The following is a 19,272-nucleotide window of genomic DNA, read 5'->3' as shown; positions in this document are numbered from 1 at the left end:
AAACGCAGGACCCTGGTCCGTCAAAACTCGGTCGGGATACCCATGCGGCCTACAGAAATGGGCCTGGAACACCTTTGCTGCTGTGTTGGCAGTCAAATCCTTCACGGGCACCACCACCAGGAAGCAGGAGTAGTGATCAACTATCGTGAGCGCATACGTGTACACACATCTGCTGGAGGTCAATTTAACATGGTCCAGAGCCACAATCTCTAGAGGTTGTTTAGTGTCAATCGGTTGGAGGGGTGCACACTAGCTAGTGTCATCTCGTCTTCTCAAGGCGCAGGGACTGCAATTTCTACACCAGGCTTCTATGGAGTCTCTCATTCCTATCCAGTAGAAACGGCTTCTCAGCAACATCTCCAGCTTCTTCCACCCGAAGTGCCCGGCTCCGTCATGATATGCCTCCAGCACCACTGGGACATTTGACTTAAGCCTGCTTTACATGGGACAACTGATCGTGCAATTTCACGATCGATCGTACCCGCCCCCGTCATTTGTGTGTCACGGGCAAATCGCTGCCCGTGTCACACAAAGTTGTGAGACCCGCGTCACACGTACTTACCTGCTGAGCGACCTCACTGTGGGCGGCGAACGTCCACTTCCTGAATGGGGAGGGACATTCGGCGTCACAGCGACGTCACACAGCCACCGGCCAATAGAAGCGGAGGGGCAGAGATGAGCGGGATGTAAACATCCCGCCCACCTCCTTCCTTCCACATAGCCGGCGGGAGCCGCGGGAAGCAGGTAAGCGATGCACGGAGCAACGTGTGATACCACGGAAACGATGAACAACCGGCGCCATGTTTCATAAACGATTTTATGAAACCTAGTGACGAGTACACGACTCACGATTTTTGAGCGATACTGCGTCGCTAGGAGGTGTCACACAGGCCGACGTCGCAAGCGACACCGGATGTGCGTCACAAAACTGTGACCCCGACGATCTATCGCACGATAGATCGTCTCGTGTAAAGCAGCCTTTAGGGACCATGATCTGGCAGATTCTCTCATGAGTCTTGGGGTTGGTCCGACTTCTGCACAATTTACCTTGATGCAGGTAAAGCCGACTCCGATCTTGCCACAACTTCTTGGCATCTTCTGGAGCGACTGGTCCAAGACGGGCATCAGGTCTGGTCAGCAGTACTTTGACTAACTTAATCGCTGGGTCTCGATCCTGAGCCTCCAGCCAGCCATTGTGGGACAACGGATTACAGGTCATCTCTTGTTGTCGGGCACTGGATCTGGATTGTTCCTCCCATGGAGGCGGGTGGAATGCAGGTAGCTCGACCTCTTCCAGGTCCTCTTCATTTCCACCATCATTGGACAAGTGAGGCATCCGGGATAGGGCGTCTGCATTAGTGTTCTTATGGCTAGTTCTGTACTTAATAACGAAATCGTAGTTGGCCAGTCGTGCGACCCATCGTTGCTCCAAAGCCCCCAACTTTGCTGTATCCAAATGAGTCAATGGATTATCAGTGTACAACGTGAACTTAGCAGCAGCAAGGTAATGTTTGGACTGTACAGTTACCGCCAAGACTAGTGCCAGAAATTCCAATTAGAAGCAGCTATAATTCTTTGGATTTCTTTCCGTAGGTCTTAGCTTCCGGCTGGCATAAGCAATCACCTTTTCTTTGCCCTTCTGTACTTGGGACAAAACGGCTCCCAGCCCTACATTGCTGGCATCAGTGTACAACACGAAGGGGAGGCCATAATCGGGATGAGCCAAGATTTCTTCCCCGGTAAGGGCGGACTTCATCCTCTTGAAAGAATCTTCTTGTTCCGCGCCCATTTGAACGGAGGCCCCAAGGATTTACCGTGTGCAGCCTGGCCCACCAGGAGATTCTGCAAGGGGGCCGCCATTTGGGTATACCCCTTCACGAACCTCCGGTAGTACACCATCAGGCAGGTAACTGTTGCACTTCTCTGACTGTAGTGGGCCGTGGCCAATTCTGGATGGCTGTGATCTTTTCGGGGTCCGGGGCCACACCTTCAGCACTCACCACATGCCCCAAGTACTGCACCTTCGGTTTCAACAAGTGACACTTGGACGGCTTGAGCTTCATTCCGTACAAGGAACAGAGCCTCAAACACCTCGGCCAGATGCTCCAAGTGTGCTTCGTAGGTCTTGGAGTAAACAATAACGTCGTCCAGATACAGCAAGACGGTTTCAAAGTTACAATGGCCCAAACAGCACTCCATTAACCTCTGGAATGTCCCGGATGTATTGCACAGCTCGAATGGCATACTATTAAACTCACATAGATCCATCGGGGTAGCAAAGACGATCTTCTCCCGGTCTTCCTCAGCAACTGCAACCTGCCAGTATCCGCTGGTAAGGTCAAGGGTGGAAAAGTACGTTGGGACTTTAGAGCGGCTAATGACTCCTCAATGCGGGGCAGAGGGTAGGCATCTTTATGGGTAATCTTGTTAATCTGGTGGTAATCTACGCACATCCTCATGGTCCCATCCTTCTTCTTTACCAGCACCAGTGGGGCGGCCCACGGACTGAAGCTATCACGGATCACTCCTGCTTCTTTCATACTTCTGAGCATGTCCTTGGCACATTGATAATGGGCAGGTGGTATAGGCCTGTACCTTTCTTTGATAGGTGGGTGCGTGCCAGTGGGTATGTGGTGTTGTACCCCCTTAATTCACCCAAAATCCAATGGGTGCTTGCTAAAGACCTGCTCATATTCCTTGACCACCCTGTAGACCCCTTGTTTGTGATGTGCGGGTGTAGAGTCGGTGCCCACATGTAGCTCCTGACACCCCTTCTCTACTGGACCCTGGGGATCAGCGCCAGGATGTTGACTTTGCTCGCCTGAAGACCCTGTTGCAGGAATGTCATCTGCATTTACTGTAAACAGCTTGGCTGTGATGGCATAGAGGGGCAATGTGGCCTCCTCTTCCCCATAGTTTAGCACGCTCACGGGCACCCTCCCCTTCTGGACATCCACTACCCATCTGGCCGTGAACACAGTGGGCCAATGTTCTGAGTGTAGGGGTTCTACCACTGCTTGGTAACCCTGTCCCCGGGAGTCTATAGCTGCTCTGCACCATATCAACATTTCACTTTGTGGGGGCACTACTAGGGGGGTTGCATCCATTACCCGTACACCACCTATCTCACCTCCAGAGAGATTTACCTGTTGTCGCTGCAGGAGAGCTCGGATCTCACGTTGCAGGACCCTCTGTTGCCCTGCTCCTTCAGTCTCAGACAGCTGTTGAAGCAAAAACAACACTTCACCCATGCAATTCTCAATGACATTTGTTCCTAAAATGATCTTCGGGTTCTGATCACTAGGGTCATTTTGTAATACTATCAGGCCTTGTCTGACTAATTCTACTCGGCCCACTTTTACAGTCACCTCCTTGAACCCAATTTGAGTCACAGGTAACCCGTTGACAGCATAGATGGTCAAACCGTCGTCTGGGGGCATCAAGTCATCATCAAGTCAGAACTTCTTATAGAGTACATAAGGGATAGTTGTTACCTGTGAGCCGGTGTCAAGAAGTGCAGAGGTAGGGATCCCATCCAATGTAATAGAGACGATGGGCCGTCCCCTGACATACCGCTCTCTCCAGTCTGCTGGGCCTTGGCAATTTATTCCTGGGGATTGGCCCTTGGCCCCAGGGGCTGCCCGTTTAAAGGACAGCTTCGTGCGTAGTGGCCGGTCTTGTTACATTTATAACAAACAGGTGGATCATACCGGTCACTGCCTCGTTCTCTGTACGCTGAGGTCCGCTTTCTCATCGAGGGGACGTCCTCTGGGCAATCCGCCAGTTGGATCTCTCTCGACGGGATGGTCTTTGACTTCAGTTGCATGGCTTCCAGAATCCAGGCGACGTCCTTAGTTGTTGCACTTGGGTAGATAAATCGGGTACTACTCTCCCAGTTGCTGTTAAGGGAGTCGTTGCAGGCAGGGCCAGGGCAGAGGGCTTTACTTGTGCTGGGGAGGCATCGGCCTGCCAAGCCAGGAGTGGGGAGTCAGGAGCCTCTGGGGGCTGTAGGGCCTGGATTGCCCGTTCTTTCAGGATAGCAAAGTGCAAAGCAGGGTGCTCCAAAGCCCATAGCTGGAGCTGCTTGCGGTCCTCCACCGACCCGAGGCCTTTTAGGAACTGCTCCACTAGCATCTTGTTCCCTTCCGGCTCTCCGATATCGTTGGTCAGTCTCAGGGTCCGCAGCGCTGCTTGCAATCTCAAGGCGTAATCTCGGATGTTATTGTACTGCCCCGCGCTCGGCTGCAGCCGAGCCGCTCGGATCCGGACTCGTTTGTCGGTGGCTCGAGCGCCTCCGGACCGGGAGTTACTTCGCTCTGAAAGGGGCTGGCGCTTTGAAGGGGGTTTAGGGTTAAGGCTGGGGCCATGGTGTTTGTTGTTAGAGTTCGTGACGCCACCGACGGGTTGTGCTGAATGTGGACACCACCGCTGCTGTTCACTAGGACCCCGGGGGAGATGTTGTGCAGCTTTGGTGTTAACCCCTCCGTGGGCAGGGGAGATGGCCCCTGGACCCGTTTGGTGTGAGTTATCGGTGCTTGGCGGTGCAGGGCGATGCGTGGCCTGAGGGCACAGTTGTACTCACTATTACAGATGCACAAGAGTCTCTGGTAAACCAAAAAGATGGTGGTCGGTGCCCGCAGCCGGCTGCGTCTGGTCCCCTAGGAGGGTTGGTGGTCTCCGCCTTTCTCCTGCACCTTCTGTGTAGCTATGGACAACCCGTGCTTCAGCAACGGGAGCCCGCTCCCCGGGATTATGTGTCGGGAGAGCCCGTTTGCCCGCAGACGCTGGCCCTTTGGATCTCTTAGCCTGAGCGGTGGCTTTTTATCCCTTTTCGGTGGGCTGTTGTCTTCAGTGGGGACTTGGGTGGGAAAGGACCTAAAGTCCAGACCTCAATCAGTTAATTAACGGGATCCGGTAGTTTCGGGACCGCGTTTCAGGGTCTGAGTACCCCGCTTTGTGCTCCAGTTTCCAGTCGGTTTCCCGGTTCGGTACCGGCAGGCCACTACCCTGTCCCGGTCCCTTATAGTTCCACCGAGCCATCTTCCCGACTCCTGCAGGCTGAGGCCACCATCTGCCTCCTAGCCAGAGGTGACTGGGCTCCGACCCAGAGACCCGGAGTTAGGCGGGCTTTGCACGTTGCGACATCGCAAGCCGATGCTGCGATGTCGCACGCGATAGTCCCCGCCCCCGTCGCAGGTACGATATCTTGTGATAGCTGGCGTAGCGAAAATTATCGCTATGCCAGCTTCACATGCACTCACCTGCCCTGCAACCGTCGCTCTGGCCGGCGACCCACCTCCTTCCCAAGGGGGCGGGTCGTGCGGCGTCATAGCGACGTCACACGGCAGGCGGCCAATAGCGGCGGAGGGACGGAGATGAGCAGGATTTAAACATCCCGCCCACCTCCTTCCTTCCGCATAGCCGGCGGCGGCAGGTAAGGTGATGTTCTTCGCTCCTGCGGCGTAACACACAGCGATGTGTGCTGCCGCAGGAACGACGAACAACATCGTACCTGTCGCGGCAGCGTAATTATAGAAAAGTCGGAGCCTGCACCGATGATACGATAACGACACCTTTGAGCTCGTTAATCGTATCATCTAGAATTTACACACAACGATGTCGAAAGTGACGCCGGATGTGCGTCACTTTCAATTTGACCCCACCGACATCGCACGCGCGATGTTGCAACGTGCAAAGCCGCCCTTAGACTGGGGCAAACTTGGGCACAGGTCTGCCTCTGCACTTGTACTTCACTCCTCCACTCCTCAAACTAATCTAACTGTTTTTCCTGCCTCAGGAGCTGTGAACTCCTCGGTGGGTGTGGCCAACCGCCTGGCTCCACCCCCCTGGTGTGAACATCAAATCCTGAGGGAGGTGATTAGGGTTTTAAGAGTGGCTGATGACACCTTTTTAGGGCACGGGTGTTTGTGCAAGGGCTTACCTGTGACTATCTGGCTAGTCCAGGGCGTCACATTCCCCCTTGGTTTAATACAGACCGTCCGCGGGCTGTCCGACCACCACCGGTTTATTTTTGTTGTAACTGCAAAAGATAAACGGGAAAAACAGATACAAGTATAATAACATTATTTACATTATAAGCAAGTGTGGAAATCATCCCTTACGGGGGGCATGTTACTTTAACGTTGCAAACATAAAACATTTTTATTAAATGGGAACGGGTCCTTTCATTTGCCCACCCAAGCAAACCTACCCCTTGATGCTGCCTCTAAGAACAGGTCAGCACCCCTCTTCCCCAGTCCAGGAATCGGGTCCGGGTATTGCCCACAACGGGCCGGGTACAAAGTTCCATACCCGGCAGTCTCTCAGAGGTCCCACGTCCAGGGGACCCCTGGACCCGGAGGGTTGTCACCGGTTGCCATGGTGACGGGACCTCGGCCGACTCTACAGCAGGCCCTTCGTCCAACCAGCCTCTCCGGAAACCGTAGACATGAAAGGTGTTCCAGGGGCTTTTTACAAAGCCCAAAAGTTATTGGGTGGTCTGCAAGTTCTCGGCCTTGTCTATGTTTAAAACGGGACCGCGTTTCAGGGTCTGAGTACCCCCTTTGTGCTCCAGTTTCCAGACGGTTCCCCGGTTCGGTACCGGCGAGCCACTATCCTGTCCCCGGTCCCTTACGGTTCCACCGAGCTGTCTTCCCGGCTCCTGCAGGCTGAGGCCACCGTCTGCCTCCTAGCCAGAGGTTAAGGAATAACGTTTGGAACTCCATTCTATGTCTGAACTGGGTGCAAAAAACCTAAAAAACATCACTATGGGGAGATAAGGTATGCACACCAGTGACTATGGAAGGGGAATACATGGAATAGCAGAAACTGCTGTGTGAATACTGACATGAAAAATTCAATAGCTATTTGTAAGAATGAAATGTGAAAAATGGAACCTGCATTACTGCCATGAATATATGAATAAAGAGAAATTTAGCTACTGAATTGATCAATGCAGAAGAGCCCCAACACTACGCCAAAGTATTTCTCTACGTTGGGGTCCCTAGCTTGTGTGTGTCCTCTCATGCAGTTAAAAAACTTACCGTGTATGGGACGCTGAGACCCAGGCTATATATGCGTATAATGTGGATTGGCAATAGGTGTGTATGGGGAGGGTTCACAAACGAAAAAACTACTAACATTAAGGAATAACGTTTGGAACTCCATTCTATGTCTGAACTGGGTGCAAAAAACCTAAAAAACATCACTATGGGGAGATAAGGTATGCACACCAGTGACTATGGAAGGGGAATACATGGAATAGCAGAAACTGCTGTGTGAATACTGACATGAAAAATTCAATAGCTATTTGTAAGAATGAAATGTGAAAAATGGAACCTGCATTACTGCCATGAATATATGAATAAAGAGAAATTTAGCTACTGAATTGATCAATGCAGAAGAGCCCCAACACTACGCCAAAGTATTTCTCTACGTTGGGGTCCCTAGCTTGTGTGTGTCCTCTCATGCAGTTAAAAAACTTACCGTGTATGGGACGCTGAGACCCAGGCTATATATGCGTATAATGTGGATTGGCAATAGGTGTGTATGGGGAGGGTTCACAAACGAAAAAACTACTAACATTAAGGAATAACGTTTGGAACTCCATTCTATGTCTGAACTGGGTGCAAAAAACCTAAAAAACATCACTATGGGGAGATAAGGTATGCACACCAGTGACTATGGAAGGGGAATACATGGAATAGCAGAAACTGCTGTGTGAATACTGACATGAAAAATTCAATAGCTATTTGTAAGAATGAAATGTGAAAAATGGAACCTGCATTACTGCCATGAATATATGAATAAAGAGAAATTTAGCTACTGAATTGATCAATGCAGAAGAGCCCCAACACTACGCCAAAGTATTTCTCTACGTTGGGGTCCCTAGCTTGTGTGTGTCCTCTCATGCAGTTAAAAAACTTATTCATATATTCTCTTTATTCTCATATATACTCTTTATTCATATATTCATGGCAGTAATGCAGGTTCCATTTTTCACATTTCATTCTTACAAATAGCTATTGAATTTTTCATGTCAGTATTCACACAGCAGTTTCTGCTATTCCATGTATTCCCCTTCCATAGTCACTGGTGTGCATACCTTATCTCCCCATAGTGATGTTTTTTAGGTTTTTTGCACCCAGTTCAGACATAGAATGGAGTTCCAAACGTTATTCCTTAATGTTAGTAGTTTTTTCGTTTGTGAACCCTCCCCATACACACCTATTGCCAATCCACATTATACGCATATATAGCCTGGGTCTCAGCGTCCCATACACGGTAAGTTTTTTAACTGCATGAGAGGACACACACAAGCTAGGGACCCCAACGTAGAGAAATACTTTGGCGTAGTGTTGGGGCTCTTCTGCATTGATCAATTCAGTAGCTAAATTTCTCTTTATTCATATATTCATGGCAGTAATGCAGGTTCCATTTTTCACATTTCATTCTTACAAATAGCTATTGAATTTTTCATGTCAGTATTCACACAGCAGTTTCTGCTATTCCATGTATTCCCCTTCCATAGTCACTGGTGTGCATACCTTATCTCCCCATAGTGATGTTTTTTAGGTTTTTTGCACCCAGTTCAGACATAGAATGGAGTTCCAAACGTTATTCCTTAATGTTAGTAGTTTTTTCGTTTGTGAACCCTCCCCATACACACCTATTGCCAATCCACATTATACGCATATATAGCCTGGGTCTCAGCGTCCCATACACGGTAAGTTTTTTAACTGCATGAGAGGACACACACAAGCTAGGGACCCCAACGTAGAGAAATACTTTGGCGTAGTGTTGGGGCTCTTCTGCATTGATCAATTCAGTAGCTAAATTTCTCTTTATTCATATATTCATGGCAGTAATGCAGGTTCCATTTTTCACATTTCATTCTTACAAATAGCTATTGAATTTTTCATGTCAGTATTCACACAGCAGTTTCTGCTATTCCATGTATTCCCCTTCCATAGTCACTGGTGTGCATACCTTATCTCCCCATAGTGATGTTTTTTAGGTTTTTTGCACCCAGTTCAGACATAGAATGGAGTTCCAAACGTTATTCCTTAATGTTAGTAGTTTTTTCGTTTGTGAACCCTCCCCATACACACCTATTGCCAATCCACATTATACGCATATATAGCCTGGGTCTCAGCGTCCCATACACGGTAAGTTTTTTAACTGCATGAGAGGACACACACAAGCTAGGGACCCCAACGTAGAGAAATACTTTGGCGTAGTGTTGGGGCTCTTCTGCATTGATCAATTCAGTAGCTAAATTTCTCTTTATTCATATATTCATGGCAGTAATGCAGGTTCCATTTTTCACATTTCATTCTTACAAATAGCTATTGAATTTTTCATGTCAGTATTCACACAGCAGTTTCTGCTATTCCATGTATTCCCCTTCCATAGTCACTGGTGTGCATACCTTATCTCCTCCTAGCCAGAGGTGACTGGGCTCCGAGCCAGACACCCGGAGTTAGACTGGGGCAGACTTGGGCACAGTCTGCCTCTGCACTTGTACTTCACTCCTCCACTCCTCAAACTAATCTGTTTTTCCTGCCTCAGGAGCTGTGAACTCCTCAGTGTTCATGGCCAACCACCTGGCTCTGCCCCCCTGGTGTGAACATCAAATCCTGAGGGAGGTGACTAGGGTTTTAAGGGTGGCTGATGACACCTTTTTAGGGCACGGGTGTTTGTGCAAGGGCCTACCTGTGACTACCTGGCTAGTCCAGGGCGTCACACTATCCTGGGGCCGTTGCTTGCAGCTGTAGAACCTCATTCTCAGCTCCGCTTCTGTGCGGGTTTCAAATGCAGCTCCCAGTCTCCTGAAAATGGTGGTCACTGATGTCCGGTCTGCTTCAGTCCACATCTCCACTTCTAGCTCGGCAGCATCGGTCAGCTGTCCCAGTACCACCGAGGCCCGCTGCCGCCCGTTTAAGGCATACATATCCAGAACGTTACAGATTTTCCTCTTAAATCCTTGCAGCGCATCTGATCGGCCGTCATACTGTGGGAGCCAGGCATACATACGGCAATGTTATCGGCATTATGGGGACAACTGCTTCAGGTCCCGGTGCCGCTGCCTCTTGCGACTGGAGCGGCGTACGATGCGCCATCATTACCCTGGTCGGGCGGAGGCAGCACCGCCACACTCCAATCGTCTGGAACCGACATCTCCGCGCGCCACCTTGGTCTTTTCGCAGCACTCCCTTGCTGACCGTGGCCCTCTGGGAACTTCCGGTTACGGCCTCACTGGGAAGACGAAGGGCGGGGCTTAGGCTTTGCATGCTTTCTTGGGGAAGATGGCGTTTTGGCGCGAAAAAATGCCAGAAAATGGCAGAATTGGCGGGAAACAGAATCTTGACTCGCAGTTTTCGGCTTTTAAGGCGCACGTCACCCAGGTAAGTGGGTCCTGCTCGTATCCTGTTCGTGACGCCAGGTTTTTCGAAAGTGTACCGCCCCCATTCCAGCGGCCGAGCCGCTCGGATCCAGAGCCGCGGTGGCTCAAGGGGTCTCCGGACCCAGGGGTTCGCGCGGACACTTGAATTAAAGAAGAGAGGGGGAGATATGTACAGGGGAGATGTGTAAGCTCGTGATGCCACCCACGGTGCGTGGTAATGGGGGAGACCACTGCTACTGTTGGGGAGCCCGGTGGCGATGGTGGAGCAGCAGGATGTTTAACCCCTCCGTGGGTAGGGGGTTTGTGCCCCGGGGCCCGTTGGATTGTTGGTGATTGGGGTGCCATTGAGTAGAGGAAAAGGGGGCTTTCAGTGTACTCACTCAGTCCAGGAATAATAACACAGACAGCTTGTAAACCAGAATTCTGAGCACCACTGCAGCTTGGAGGGAGCACGCTTGGGTCCGTGCCCTTGGTGTTGCTGTAATCCTGTGGCCTTTCCTTGGCACTTGATTTCCTCTAGTTGGACAGTTAAGCCTGCTTTACATGTTACGATTTCGCATACGATATCGTATGCGATCTTAACCGCCCCCATCGTATGTGCGGTACATTCAATTTGTTGAATGTGCCGCACAAACGATTAACCCCCATCACACTTCGAACGTCCACTTCCTGGAGTGGGAGGGACGTTCGGCGTCACATCGACGTCACGTGGCATCCGGCCAATAGAAGCGGAGGGGCTGAGATGAATGGTACGTAAATATCCCGCCCACCTCCTTCCTTCCGCATTGCTGGCCGGGAGCAGCTGGACGCAGGTAAGATCTGTTCATCATTCATCGTGTGCTACCCCGGGTACGATGAACAATCTGACGTTCAATTTTTAGGAATTGAACGACATGCATGTGATGAACGTTTTAAGGTTCAATCGCAATCGCACGTACCTGTCACACACTACAATGTACCTTACGATGCCGGATGTGCGTCACTTACGACGTGACCCCGCCGACACATCATAAGATATATTGTAGCGTGTAAAGCGGGCTTAAAGCATAAAACTTTTCGGATCCCGCTCACCCGTATGGCTAACGGAGTGAGCTTGCTCTCAGGGTTCACGCGTAGGATTTCTTTGGACTGTATTGGGAAAGTCCTATCCCATCGATGTGCTAGTACCCCGGTTTTGGAGTGGGTTGGGGATGAATCTTGAAGTCTTCACCACTGTCTGGCAAATTACCTGAACGCGTGAAGCTACTTCCCGGCCTAGGGTCCACATACCTCGTCATGCCCTGGCCCCTGCCCAGTGATGGCTCAAGGCTGCCGGCTGCCCTCCTCGGCAGTCCGTGCCCCTTGACATGTTCCCCTGCGACCTGGGTTCCAGCTCCTACCAGGCCCAGACCAACGTCTGCCACCTAGTAACTTCAGGAGCCCTGCTCCAGGCCGGTGACCTCTCCCTCTCAGAGAGTCACCTCCACCTCCTTCTCCTTCCACTTCCGTTTGACACTTTCTTCTAAGTGTCACTTTCTCACTTTCTCCTCACCAACACCCTATCTGGGCAGCCCTATTCCCTTCAGGCCCCCCAATGGTGTGTCTGGTGGGTACGGTATAAAGTGTTTCTAGGATTTTGATTGGCTAAGCTGTTAGCAACTCCAAAGGACCAGGATCCATAACGAAGGAGGTGTGGATACTGTAGAGAGGGGCAGATTGCACAACACCCTGTGACGACCTGATAGATCAGAGCCTCACATATGCTTTTTAGGGTTAATTGGGCAGTTCACGTCTCCACCCACATGCAGCCATAAACAGATCACTTCTGGGGGAGGGTGGGTTTTTTCCATTTTTTTTTTTGCTTGTGCACACTACATCCGATCATTCTGTTGTTACCCCCAGTGCAAGCCGATCAAACCCTGCAGGTGACTCACACTGGGTTGAGCACCGAGCGTACCCGAGTACCGCGATACTCCGAGAGTGGTTTACATTCATAAAGCCCCCGAACTCTGAACTCGAACTTAGTGTTCTTGGAAAAGTCGGAGTTTGTACTGATAGCCAAAATTCAGTTTCACTCATCTCTAGTGGTATTTTTGCATCAATGGAGTTGAGTGAGGAATTGTTTTTTTCTTGATGAGCCAACATTTTCATTGATCCCATTCTAGGTACAATATGAATAATTGATCACTTTTCATTGTATTTATATGGCTATAAAATGATATCTCACCTCCCGTATCTGAATTAATTTTCCATATCATCTGCTCATCTCCTTCCCATTCAGGTCCTTATAATATCAAATCCTCTCAGTGGAGATCTTCTATATAACAGAATTCTCCTGATTGCCCCGTGAAGGATGGATATGGACAGGGACAAGATGGCGGAGAGGATATTACACCTCACCCTAGAGATCCTCTTCCGGCTTACTGGAGAGGTGAGAGATTCTGATGACGTCACATTACATCAATTTCACAGAACCCCCATTCTACTAGGTCCCCCAGTGTTTATATACCGATTATAGGACTGCTTAAGGACCTTTTTAACATCACATCATGTGATATAAGGTCTCTTAATTACAGAAGTCTAAAAATAAAGAGGCGATAGGCTGGTGTGTGTGTGTGTGTGTGTGTGTGTGTGTGTGTGTGTGTGTGTTCATGCAAATTTTAACTAGCTTTGCCAAAATAGGCAGAGTTACAGCCGCACACTGAAATGCAAAGGTTTACAACTACCAAAAAAGATGTAATTAAATTATTGCTTTAGAGAGTGTGAATTACTGGCAAACTACCCTGGAAGGAATGGAGACACCTACAGAAGGAGATTTTACACCCTGATTCATCAAAGCAATTATGGCATAAACCACTTTGAAATTTCTCAAAAAAATGTGTGCAGCACAGAGTTTTAAAAAAAATTGTGCAACTTTTGGAGGTTTCACGCCAATTTTAACCAGCTTTGTCAAAATGGGCAGAGCTTGGCCAGAAGAAGGGTGTGATGCCACCGCTTCTCTAATTCATAACAAAATGCAGTGTTCCCTATGCCAGAAATCTCACTCCAATCCATGATGTAATTTTTCAGTGTCCATTGCCAGTCTTGATGAGTTGGAGCTCTAATGTTTATCTGCATAGACCGCAAGAACCTGCTACCGGATTGGTTACAAAGCCTAAGGATGGGCCATCAACGTTACAGTCCCGGAAAACCCCATTATACAGTGTGTCCACCCATATCCTGTCCACCGCCATTAACTTGAGAACGGCGGCAGCTTTAGGCATAAAAGTGTTTTCTGGGTATAGTAAACTAGCCATGCACTACGCAATGAAACCACCTATAGCGCCACCTGGTTGAAAACAACGGAGTTAGCATTTTTATTATGAAATTGGAACGAGATAGAGAAAAAACGTGAATTACAAAGTTGTAGGGCATACCTAGACACCACTTCTATGCCTATAGCTGCCGCCGTTCTCAAGTTAATTGCGGTGAGCAGGATATGGGTGGACACACTGTATATCTGGCATCTGTAACTATTTTATTTTCGTCTTCGAAAAAACCCTCTTTGAAATTGTCTATGTTGTGGATCAATGTAACAAGGAGATGTTTGCAGGGTATGACAACTGTCATGGCGGCATCAGGATCTGTGGAAACTACACTCTGCCTGCTAACTTCTCTGATGTCTGTGAGCAGTGCAGGGAGATGCAGGTGTCAAACCACAGGCTTGGGCAGGCTAGTAAGAGTTATTCTCTGCTGAGCTGCTTGTTAATGTCTTTGATCACATGCTGTAAAGGGGAAAGTATCATTCGCTTCCCTTCTGTATATGCTGGCTGGACTATCTCATTAATGCCAACTATAGGTTACCTATACTTGTCTGGTGAGGTGTTGTGATCGAGATGTACGGGTTATTGTTGTGTACTATTGCTGTAAGCTGTTGTGGTGTTAAGCCTTGTTGTCTTTTTGTTGCTGCCTTCCAGCTCTTGCTTTTCTCCTTAGTCTCTCACTGTTTATTTCTGTGACTTTGCAATGTGTCCTGTCTGTCTTAATCTGTGTTTCCCGTCTTTCTTAATCTGTGTTTCCATCATACTCCTGCCCATTCCTTTCCCGGGGGGATAACAGATTAGATCTCTTCAGGAGACTAGTAAGGCACGGGACTCTGGCATCTCCATCTTCAGGGGTAATTCAGTGGTTAGGAATAGGTTAGTGTCCCCTAGCATGAGGGACAGTATAGGAGCCCCCTTTCCCTCATTATCCTGCAGTCACATTGTGACAATCAATCAGATTATTTACTATAGCACATTCCAGAGAACTGGTGCTAGAAATGGAAGATCCGCATTAACGAAGATGTAACTCTTAAGGCCGCTTTACACACAACGATATCGCTAGCGATCTCGTTAGCGATGTGACACGCCCAGATCATTGCTACGATTTGCCGATATCGCTCATAGGTCGATTTTTAGCAGTCACACGTACCCATCTCACAAACGACGCTACATCGTTCAGCGATATATTGTTTGACTATTGCGGTCGTGTGGACACCGTCACACAGCAATCCTCCCAACAATTTCGGCAATGACAGAGGCGTTTAATTGTGTCCGCCTTATCAACCATGCCTGCCAAATCAGAACGCAGTTGGTACCACCAATCAGAGCGGAGGAGGCATGGAGCATTGCTCGTAACGACACGCCCGCGTCGCTGATGACGGACACACTAACGATGTTGTTTGAAATGACGAACAATAGTTTAAAACTGAACGACGCGTCAACGATCAACTATTTTTGCTATTTTTAAGATCGTTCGGAGTCGCTCATAGGTGTCACACACCAACGACATCGCTAACGACGACGGAAGTACGTCACGAAAACCGTGACCCTGACGACATATCGTCAGATAAATCGTAGCGCGTAACGGGACCTGAAGATGTCAAAATTGGACAACAGATTCAGAATACATTTTTTCCTCATTTAATTTCTGATGTTATGGTTTAAAAAAATAAATTTGCTTTCAAGATATTAAAAACTAATAACATTGTATTTATTTTTAGGAGATTACTGTATTTTGAGTTCGTATGGAAATCTATTATCTTCAGAATTTGAAACAGACAATCAAAGTGTCACACATGATACATATGAAGAGCATGCTGTTGTCCCAGATATACCTCCAGTCCTTCCTCGGAAAGCTCTATCATCTAATCTTTTCAAACAAGTCCAAAATTCTGATTCATTACAGAATTGTCAGCAAAATAAAAGTTACAGTAGGGATGTGGAATATGAAACTGCTCCTACAAGGGAGAAACCATTTTCATGTCCAGAGTGTGGGAAATGTTTTATTCAGAAATCACAACTTGTTCAGCACCAAAGATCTCACACAGGGGAGAAGCCATTTTCATGTTCAGAATGTGGGAAAAGTTTTATTCGGAAATCAGCTCTGGTTAGACATCAAAGATCTCACACAGGGGAGAAGCCATTTTCATGTTCAGAGTGTGGGAAATGTTTTATTTGGAATTCAGAACTTGTTGACCATCAAAGATATCACACAGGGGAGAAGCCATTTTCATGTTCAGAGTGTGGGAAATGTTTTAGTCAGAAATCACACCGTTTTCAGCATCAAAGATCTCACACAGGGAAGAAGCCATTTTCATGTTCAGAATGTGGGAAATGGTTTAGTCAGAAAGCACAACTTTTTCAGCATCAAAGATCTCACACAGGGGAGAAGCCATTTTCATGTTCAGAATGTGGGAAATGTTTTATTCGGAAATCAGCTCTGGTTAGACATCAAAGATGTCACACAGGGGATAAGCCATTTTCATGTTCAGAGTGTGGGAAATGTTTTATTTGGAATTCAGAACTTGTTGCCCATCAAAGATCTCACACAGGGGAGAAGTCATTTTCATGTTCAGAGTGTGGGAAATGTTTTATTCAGAAATCATACCTTGTTAGACATCAGAAAAATCACACAGAGATTAAGCCGTTTTCATGTTCAGAATGTGGGAAATGTTTTATTCAGAAATCAGACCTTGTTAGACATCAGAACAATCACACAGGGGTGAAGCCATTTTCATGTTCAAAGTGTGGGAAATGTTTTAACTGGAAATCAGAACTTGTTGTACATCAAAGATGTCACACAGGGGAGAAGCCATTTTCATGTTCAGAATGTGGGAAATGTTTTATTCAGAAATCATACCTTGTTAGACATCAGAAAAATCACACAGAGATTAAGCCGTTTTCATGTTCAGAATGTGGGAAATGTTTTATTCAGAAATCAGATCTTGTTAGACATCAGAACAATCACACAGGGGTGAAGCCATTTTCATGTTCAAAGTGTGGGAAATGTTTTAACTGGAAATCAGAACTTGTTGTACATCAAAGATCTCATACAGGGGAGAAGCCATTTTCATGCCTGGAATGTGGTAAATGTTTTACTAGGAAATCAACTCTTATTGACCATGGAAAACTTCACACGGGATAAACCATTTTTATGTTCTGAATGTGGAAAATGTTATTCTCAGAAATCAGATCTCGTTAAACATCTGAAGAGGCAACACAGAGAAGGAACCTTTTTCATGTTGTGAATATTTGAAATGTTTAATTGGTAAATCAATTCTTGTCGACCATGAGAAAACCCACACAGTAGAGGAGCCATTCTTGCATTTGGAATTTGGCAAATGTTTTTATCATTACTCAGGTCCTGTTGTCAGATGAGTCACATGGGAGAAGGCATCATGATGTACTGTGAGTAAAAGGGTTTTATTGAAAACTCAATTGCTCAAGTAAGACTTCGTCAGGGAATGCACCATTTTCTTTCTTTTCAAACTTACTGTATTATTATGATTATAAGATGCACTTAGGTTTTAGAGGAGGAAAATAGGAAAAAAATTGTAGCAAAAAACGTAGTCATGATGCACTGTTATGGGGGGTGGGGAATCTGCTGCTGACACTGTTATGGGGGTAATATCTCCCAATTCTGTACTATTATCCCCCATCCCGAGGCCCTTCCAGTTATGTGTCTCTGATTTTGGTGCATATTTCGTTCTTCCTGGTATATATGTTCCTCATCTTTCTCCCATCCTGGTATATATGGCCTTCATCCTGGGCTCATCATGGTATATATGATCCCCATGCTGGTATATAAGGCCCTCACCCTGGTATACATGATCCTCATCCTGGTTTGTATACCTCTCATCTTGGTATATATTGCAATCATCCTAATATATATGATCCCCATCCTAAGCCCATTTCAGAATATATGTCCCTTATCCTGGTATATATGATCCCAATCTTAGTATTTACAAGTGAAAATGGGCCCCCTTACCTCTTGGGCTGCAGGTTGCACCTGCCCCTGGCGTCATCCTGGTATAAATATCCCTCATCACACTACAGAAATAAAAAAAAATGCTTATACTCACCATCCCTCTGCTCCCCCAGTGTGTGGTGTTGTCTTTGATGTTGGCAAGTGAATTCAGTGTATAAGCGGCGCATCGCATGACATCACTGCCATGCACCTGCAGTTACACGTAGATATCAGCTGCCGGAATATTCACTGCTCCCCACACCTGGGATTATTGGCTTGGGGACAAGTGAATTATTAAAAAGAAGTAAGGCTATGTGCGCACGTTGCGTAAAAACATGCAGTTACGCTGCGCTTTGTAGCGCAGCGTAACTGCATGCGTCCTGCGTCCCCTGCACAGTCTATGGAGATTGTGCAGGGGCCGTGCGCACGTGGCGTCTAAGAGCGCAGCGCTTCGGCTACTGCCGAAGCGCTGCGCAAAAAGAAGTGACATGTCACTTCTTTCCTGCGCTTTGCCGGCAGCTCCTGCTCTGTCTATGGCAGGAGCTGCAGGCAGAGCGCATGGAATCGGCGCTCACTACGGACATTTCTGCAGCGATCTAAAGCGCACATGTGCTCTTCAGATCGCTGCAGAAATATCTGCAGGGCTAGTACGCAACGTGCGCACATAGCCTAATAGTCACTGCTCCCCACGCCCATAATGCCACACACCCCTCGATTTTCGCTTCAGTGTCTAGAGGTAGACGGGATTATGGGAGTGAGGAGCAGTGAATATTCACTTTTGTTATTAGCAGGCACACTGTTAGCCCCAGCGCTGGTTCCTGCCTCCTGTGATTCACTCCTGCACTACCACTCCTCCAGCCACAGCCAGGATCATTCGGACTATGAGACAACCCCCCTTCCTACACATTTTTTTGGGGGGGAGGGGCGATGTGTCTTAAAGTACAAAAATTACAGGAATTGGTTAACAATTAGTAAAAGTAAAAAAAAGTACAATAGGCAAAATCACATATTCTAAAAGGGCAACAATTATTGTGAATCTGTCTGACCGCTTCCGGCACCACCGTCTTTCACTAAACTTCTCTTACATTTCAGAATAAAAAATGTCAAAAGTCACAAAATGTTTGAACAACTAAGGTGTGTGTTGCACAAAATGAGTGACTTTTACACAATAGTTTGTAGCACAATGTGTTTGATGACTTTCCCTTTAAATAGTGCTTATCATCACAAAATATATATCATGGGATCCTTTATCAAGAATGCCTCAAAAAAACAAACCACAGAACTACCGCTCAGAGAGAGCTGGAAATTACCTTGTTAGAGTTAGAGGCAGCAAAGCAATCATATCCCACTATCCATCTTACCAAACGTATAACAGATATTACATTTCAACTACAAACTTTGTTGACAACAAAAACGGAGAGAGCACTAAGATGGACGCAAGCGACATACTACAAACTTTCCAATAAAATAGATAAACTATTAGCAAGAAAACTTTGTGATTAGGAAAGGATTAACTCAGTATACAAATTAAACAACAATCAGGGAGGCCAAACCTCCAAACCTGATAGAGTATACCAGTTATTTAATAACTTTTATCAATCTTTATATACCCAGCCAGC

The 19,272-nt window shown here is 47.4% G+C and overlaps 1 pseudogene; it reads left to right on the top strand.

The window, feature by feature from the left end:
• The window catches only part of LOC142313124 (uncharacterized), a 157,239-nt pseudogene that overhangs the window by 101,925 nt on the left and 36,042 nt on the right, over nt 1–19,272 (top strand).

The sequence above is a fragment of the Anomaloglossus baeobatrachus genome, chromosome 5 (assembly GCF_048569485.1).
Source record: "Anomaloglossus baeobatrachus isolate aAnoBae1 chromosome 5, aAnoBae1.hap1, whole genome shotgun sequence".
NCBI lineage: Eukaryota > Metazoa > Chordata > Amphibia > Anura > Aromobatidae > Anomaloglossus > Anomaloglossus baeobatrachus.
Note: the sequence above shows the minus strand (reverse complement) of the source record. Positions and strands in the feature narration are given on the sequence as shown.